The following is a 7,068-nucleotide window of genomic DNA, read 5'->3' as shown; positions in this document are numbered from 1 at the left end:
TCTGCTGATTTGGAACTAAACTTTCATTGGAAAATCTTTGATACAACGATCTATGCCATAACGATTTATAGGTTGAAGATGTAGCTTGGAGGACTCATTAGTTTCTAATGGGCACTCATCAGAGACTCCGGTGTGGTCCCTGAAAATGATAGCATTGAAGAGGCATTCTCTTCATAGTAGAGGTGTTGATGTCTTGATCTCTTCCTTCTGTGGCTAGCTAGTATACTAGTTTGACTCTACCTCTTCACTTGACTACATAGTAGTTTAGATGAAACTCTGTGGAGTCCTCACAGGTGAGATGTGATGCATTGTCCAAGTCAACCTCGGTCTCTAAATACTCAAAAGATATTAAGAACTGACGAATATAACATCACACAATTGAGAGGATTCTTGGGTCTATCATCTTTTTATTAAAGATTTATTGAGAGATATGTGCAAACTATAGCCCCAATGACCGGATAAGTTAAAGAGCTCCCGGAGTCATTCTTTTGGGATGCAAGAGTTTTTAAGAGCTCAAAGAATGCTTTCTTCAACCTCTACTCTTGTATTCTTGGATTTTTTCCAAGCCTTTTATCATAAGAGTAGACGAATGTGGAAGAGGGATTGGGGTAGTTTCATATCAAGATCATGGGGTAATTGCTTTTGAGAGTTAAAAGCTAAGTGGTAACAAGATAGTGATGCATGTGTATGATCAAGAAATGATAGCCATTTTGCATGAAATTAAGCAATGGCATGATTATCTTTATGGGAGTAAGTTCTATGTTTGAAATGATTAGCGAGTGCCCTATATATTTCTTGTCACAAACAACCTACACTCTCACCCAAGCAAAGGAGATGGTTGGCTACACTCCAAAACCATGACATTGAGGTTACATATGCAAAGGAGAAAGACAATGTGGCTTTTGATTCTTTATGAAGAATGTGGGCATTTTCATTGGGCAACATATCAAAAGTGCATAAATATTAGATTAGTAGGGACATACAAGAGGAGTATTTGTTAGATGAGGATTTAGATCATGATGCAAAAACTACAACATGGTACATGTGAAGAATTGCGTCATTTTTTAATGAGAAAGGGTCTTATACAAAAGTTTATACTTCAAGGATAAAGTCTATCTTGTTCTCACTTTCGCATTCAAGAAAGAAGTGGCTGAAATGCACTCTTTGCCAATTTCACTCCATTTAGGACTCTATAAAATATATGATCCCCATGAGAAAGAGCCTTTATTAGAAAGGGCTTTGGAAGAATGTACATGCTTATGTGTCCAAGTGTTTACCCTGTCTAATGAAGAAATTCCCTACATACTCATAAAGTTGGTGGTTTGCTTTAGCCTTTGGCTATTCTGGAAGGAAAATGGACACACATTACTATGGAGTTTATCCTATCATCAAGAAGGGTTGGGATAGTGTCTAAGTTGTGGTGGATAGGCATCCCACTTTTTATGCGAACAAAAGTGAGATATTTGGGATCAAATGTAGTGCATTAATTCATGGATAGTGTGTTTAGACTGCATGGAATAGAAAGTGATAAAGATGTGAAGTTCATGAATAGGTTTTTCTGCATTCTATTTGTAAGCATGGGAAAAAAATTAACACCTAGCACCATCTTGAGACGATTGGCCAAATTAAGAGGGTGAACAAATGGTTGGAAGCTTATTTCAGGCACTATTGTTTTGATACCCAACATGTTTAGGATGAGTGGTTGCATATGGTGGATTTTATATATAATAGTACCTATCACTCTTGCATTGGGATGTCATTTGAGGTAATGTATGGATACAAAGTGAATTTACCAAGGTGATATGCATCCAATATAAGAGATGGAGTGGAAAAGATGCAAGCCACCCTCCAACAATGCAAGGACAACCTCTAGAAGTTTCAAGAGAGAATGAAGCACTATGAAGATGCTCATAGAAGGCCACTGTATTTTTTAAAGAAGGAGATTTGGGTGTTTTTGAGAATTCCCAAGAGTAGATATGGATCACTCAAAAGGCAACACATACATGACGCTTTCTCGTTCGTTATTATGAACCATTCAAAGTGTTAAGGGGAGTTGGGGAAGTTGCCATCAATTGTTGTTGCTTCCTCCTCTACCACCAGGATACATGATGTTTTCCATGTATCACTGTTACATGATGAGTGGTGATCAATGCAAGGATGCAACACAAAGATGGAAGCAGGAAAACAAGAGACTTGACATTCTTATTTAGGGCTCTTGTAAAGAGTTCCAAGTTGTAGGTGAGTGTGGGAGTGGGCTTGAGAATAATCCCACATGGGAAGTTTTGAAAGTTTTAGGAGTTTTAGTATAAATAGTGGCTCATTTGAGAGCTTAATGGGACATTGGGCTAAACTCATGCTTGAGCTCTCTTGAGACTAGCTTTCCCTCTTGTTCATAGAGGTGCAAGCTCTTCTCTCTCCCCATCTACACTATTGTATGAGCAATGCTCTTCTAATTCAATGCAATGAGATAATGTTTTTCTCTCTTCTCATCTCTATTCTCTAGTGTGCATGCTTCTTTGTTGATGCTTGTGGATTCTCTATTAGGCTTTGTGTGGTAGTGGATTCAAGCTTAAGCTTCTCCATAGCTTGTAGCTTATCCATGGGCAAGGCATTGCTTGAGTAGTGAAAGAGAATGCATGTTTATTCCAAGTTCCATTAAGCTTCAAGGTTTGTGTGCATGCTAGGGAAGTAAGTGCTTGAGAATGAAGTGTGCTTGAGCTTGTGTGTGCATTAGCTTAGCCTTCTTCTTGTATTGGATGCATGAATGAGTGGGATGATGAGTGAATGAGCTATGGCAAGATTGAGCTTGTGTGTAAAGTCTATGTCAAGGTAGTGGTGTTCATAGCATTTTCTCCATTCGTGGTGGATAAGCTTCCGTGCACCGGTACGGGTTGAATCCCTAGCTCCGAAAGGGATGCAAATCCCATTGGATTGAGCTACACGCGGTTCATGCTACTCTTGCTACAAGTGTAAAGAGAGTCTTCCGTCTCTCCATTGGTGCCGTTGCCGGGGAGAAGACTCAAAACTGGTTGAGAAGCTTGCATTACTACCACTAATTCTTTTTGTTTTTAGGTTTAGGGTTAGCACGAGTGTGGAATCTCGGAGCTAGTGATTAGAAGAGAAAAAGTAGATTACAAAGAGAGAGGAGGGGCCGGATAAGGCCGCAGGGGGTTTTTTTTGTTTTGTTTTTTAAATCTCAATCGGCATATGATTTTCCATTCAAAGAAGTACAAAAGCGACGGAGCTTACACGATGATAAAGAAGGCTAATAAGATAGCGCTAACTAGCAGTTCAACTGCAGTAGTCAACGTAGAGAGCAAAGAGGAGAATGAATCAGATGTTTCACACACGAATCACGATGGAAACGCATCCATCACCACATGCCGGAGCTCACTTGCCGGGCACGAAGTTAGTGGCGTAGGCCCAGGCGTTGTTGACGGCGGGGTTAGAAGGTGAGAAGGGCCAGGAAGCAGCTGTGGAAGAGAAGGTGGCCGCAGAGGTGGTGAAGGCAGCTCTGCGGGCAGAAGGTGAGGTGGTGTCAGCCAGCGGAGAGCGGAGTCGCCGGGGCTGCTGGCCGCTGAAGTCAGCAGAGGGTAAGGAGCCGAAGGCGAAGGCGAAGGAGAGGTGGCCGGCGGCGAAGGGCTAGGAGGAGAAGGGCCGGCTGAACGCAGCAGAGGAGGAGAAGGGCCGACTGAACGCAGTAGAGGAGGCATCAGCAGAGGAGGAGAAGTGCACCACTGGCGCAGCAGAGAGAGCGAGGGCGAAGGCGATAAGGTGGTCGTATGATTCGCAGGCGATAAGATAAGGTTAGTATTTTATTTTTTATTTTTTTTGTTAATCTTTAATTTTTTTAAAATCTATAATTTTTGCATACCAATTTTCATGTTTTCTGCATTTTTTAAAAAAAAATAAAAAAATAAAAAGTAAAAAAAATAAAACAATAAAAATAATTTAAAAAAAAAGATTTTTTTTGGTAAATTATGTGTTTTCTTAGGAGTCCATATTTTCTGCATATTTTATATTTTTTAATTTTTTGTAATTTTTTGCATAATTAGTGTAATCTACATAATTAGTATTTTTAGCATAATTTGTATTTTTGTGTAATTAGTAAAAAAAAAAGAAAATAAAAAATAAAATATATATTTACACACATATTCATGTTAGTTGCATTTAGTGATTAGGTAGGGTTATATATATATATATATATATATATATATATAATTCAAAAACTGGACACTGCAACGTGCTAAAAATAGCGTATGCATCTACGCTCGGGAACCATACTAGGGGGACGTAACACTAGTGCACCATCTAGGGTAACCACTTAAGGGAGCGGCACTCAATCGGTTGTTGGCAACTTGGATAGCATTCTCGAGACATCTTCGAAGTCTCAAACAGAGAGCCTCTCAAGAACCGAGAGTGATATTTCAATGGACATAAACGAGTCATTTGGCATGAATAGACCATCCACACCCATTGGTATGGCAGATTCTGCTAATCCATTTGAAATCCCAGATGGGGAGTTGATTGACAACATGAGACTCCATTTCTTGTATACAAACGCGCATGGCGGTGAGATCTACAAAGATCCAATGAGCCGGTCTGTTGTTAAAATTGCAGACATTCATTCTGCGTGTGAACCAACACCATGGGTAAACTACCAAGACGATATGTACATGGGTAGAAATGGAGTACGCTATACGAGGTCACCAAAAATCCTGAACAAGTGGATGCTTTGGGTGTACTTCAACCTAGCGCACAAGCAAAGCAGAAAAAGGAGCTTCCATCGGACCCAAATGTGCCAGGAACATCGCGTAGACCTGGTACGCCCATTTCTTTACTTGAAGAATTGTTTTCCGACAGGAATTGGGAGGATAGAGAAAGAACGGGAAAAGAAAAAGAGACCAAAAAAAACCCATGGGACATAGTAAAAGAAGTTTCAGTAGTTAAAATCTATCAAGACGACCCAATTAAAGAGGTGTATAGGGATGTGGTAGAAACCTACTATGCAACCACTAAGCACCCGAGCTTAGAGCTTCCAGTCACGCATACAATAATTGTAAGGGCATCTAGAAGGTTTCACTAAGCGTGTTCATGATAGATGGGGGAACGACTTTAGAACCCTTGAATGGCTAGAGGTTAGGGAAATGACATGGAAAGGAAGGCCCCTTTTCACTGAGGTGTCTACCTTAGACACGGCATGTCCAGATGAATCTGCCTTTCGAGGAGAAACACTAGCACCACCATGGGCTAGAACCCCAAGTGTGGCTCGACCAGCACCTTCCATGCGAACAACTGCTAAAGGACCAGTCTTTCCAACGATTGATCCTACGAGGAGACCCGGGGCTATTAGAGAATCTAGGGGAGAAGAAAGACCACGAACAAGTGGATATTTACCTCCAAGAGAACCCCATAGACAAAGTGAACTGACATTTGAAGAGCCTAGATTTAGAGGCCGAGACTCATATAGGAGACATGACGATGAATATTCTAGAAAAGTGAGACCATCTGCGCTGCAAAAGCTTGTCAAGAAGTATGACGGATCCGGTGAACCATATGACCATATAGCAACTTTTAAGCAAGCTATACATGCGGAGCAAGTCACGGATACGCATACGCAAATCGAAGGATTTGGCTTGACGCTAGAGAGTAAGTCTTTATCATGGTTTCAGACTTTAGAGCCTGAGGCAAAGCGGTCTTTCGATGGCCTGGAAAAGAGCTTTATAGCTGCATTTTCAAAAATGGGAATTAAGCACAATGCGGTAGCTCAAATTTACGCTTTTAAGCAAAAAGATCAAGAATCTGTGCAAGATTGCGTAAATACGCTAAAGTAGTACATCAATCGATGCCCTGACGATGAGAAGCCAAGCCAAGGAAGATTAATTTCTATCTTCCTGGAAGGCTTACGAAACAAGACGCTTCACGCTCACTTGTACGCAAAGAAGCATGTCATCTTCAATGAGTGTTGCATGGATGCCATGGATTACGATGACAACTTTGACATGACTGGCATGGGAAACCAAGATAGTCATCCGGATGATAAACGTAGCTTTGGGAAGGGCTCTGACTCTAGTGTGCCATTAGTTAATCCAGATCAGATTGCCGAGATAGTATTGAAAAAGATGGGGCAATACTATAGACCTTACTACCGACCCCAACCATCATACATGCATACTGTACCTATAGGCCCTTACGTCTGTGGAGGATGTGGAGGTAGCCATAAAACCAAGCAGTGCTGCCCAACCTTCTCACCATTGGTTGGGCAATCAACCAACAAAGAAGTGGTGCCAGCTTTGTAAATGGAACTACACACATGTGACTTCGGACTGCAATCACATTGCAAGGATACAAAGGGAACAAGCAGCCAACTCTGCACCTAGACAGCAAGTTGTGAACCATGAGAGAACCTTAGTTGCTCAAGGGCAAGCACGGCCGGTGCTAGGAGCTCAACCTCCTCCACCTGGCTTTAGATATGTGGAATATGAGAATCCTGAATTAGGTATGGAGATGGTTAGCTCTCAACCATACTACATCGAAGTGGAGCATCCTCTTGTCGAACCCTACTTTGAGAACCCAACCGGACCAAGCCTAGTTCATGACTTTAATGGAGACCCAAGCTCTTTGATGCTTATAGGATCTCAGCCAACCAAGACTCAAGGTTATCCAGGACCATATCCTACAAAGAGACTATACCCCGCGCAACAAATAGGACCATGCTACGAATGTGGTGGACCACATTGGGCGAGAGAATGTCCAAACAAGAAACGACCCCTCTTAGCTAACATAGGCACAACATCTACGTTTCCACCTATAGAGAGGTTTTGCCAAGGGTGTAGCATTGACCATCTACCAAAGGATTGCTTGTTGAAGCCTTAGGATCCAGCAGCACAAAAAGCTAAAGCGCCCCTCAACTATGTTGAAGTGATTCCATCACCCACGACATCTGAGGAGGAGAATGAACTAGTGTCGCTGAGTAGTGACTAGAGCCCAAGTGCAAAAGAATGTCAAAGAGGTTGTTGAGAAACCCTCTGAGATTAAGGTTCTATCCAAAGATGGAAAAGAGAGAAA

This window comes from Cibotium barometz, chromosome 2, assembly GCF_041138505.1.
Source record: "Cibotium barometz isolate CiBa-2024 chromosome 2, ASM4113850v1, whole genome shotgun sequence".
In the NCBI taxonomy this organism is placed as follows: Eukaryota; Viridiplantae; Streptophyta; class Polypodiopsida; order Cyatheales; family Cibotiaceae; genus Cibotium; species Cibotium barometz.
The sequence above is the reverse complement of the archived record's forward strand: the minus strand, read 5'-3'. Positions refer to the sequence as shown.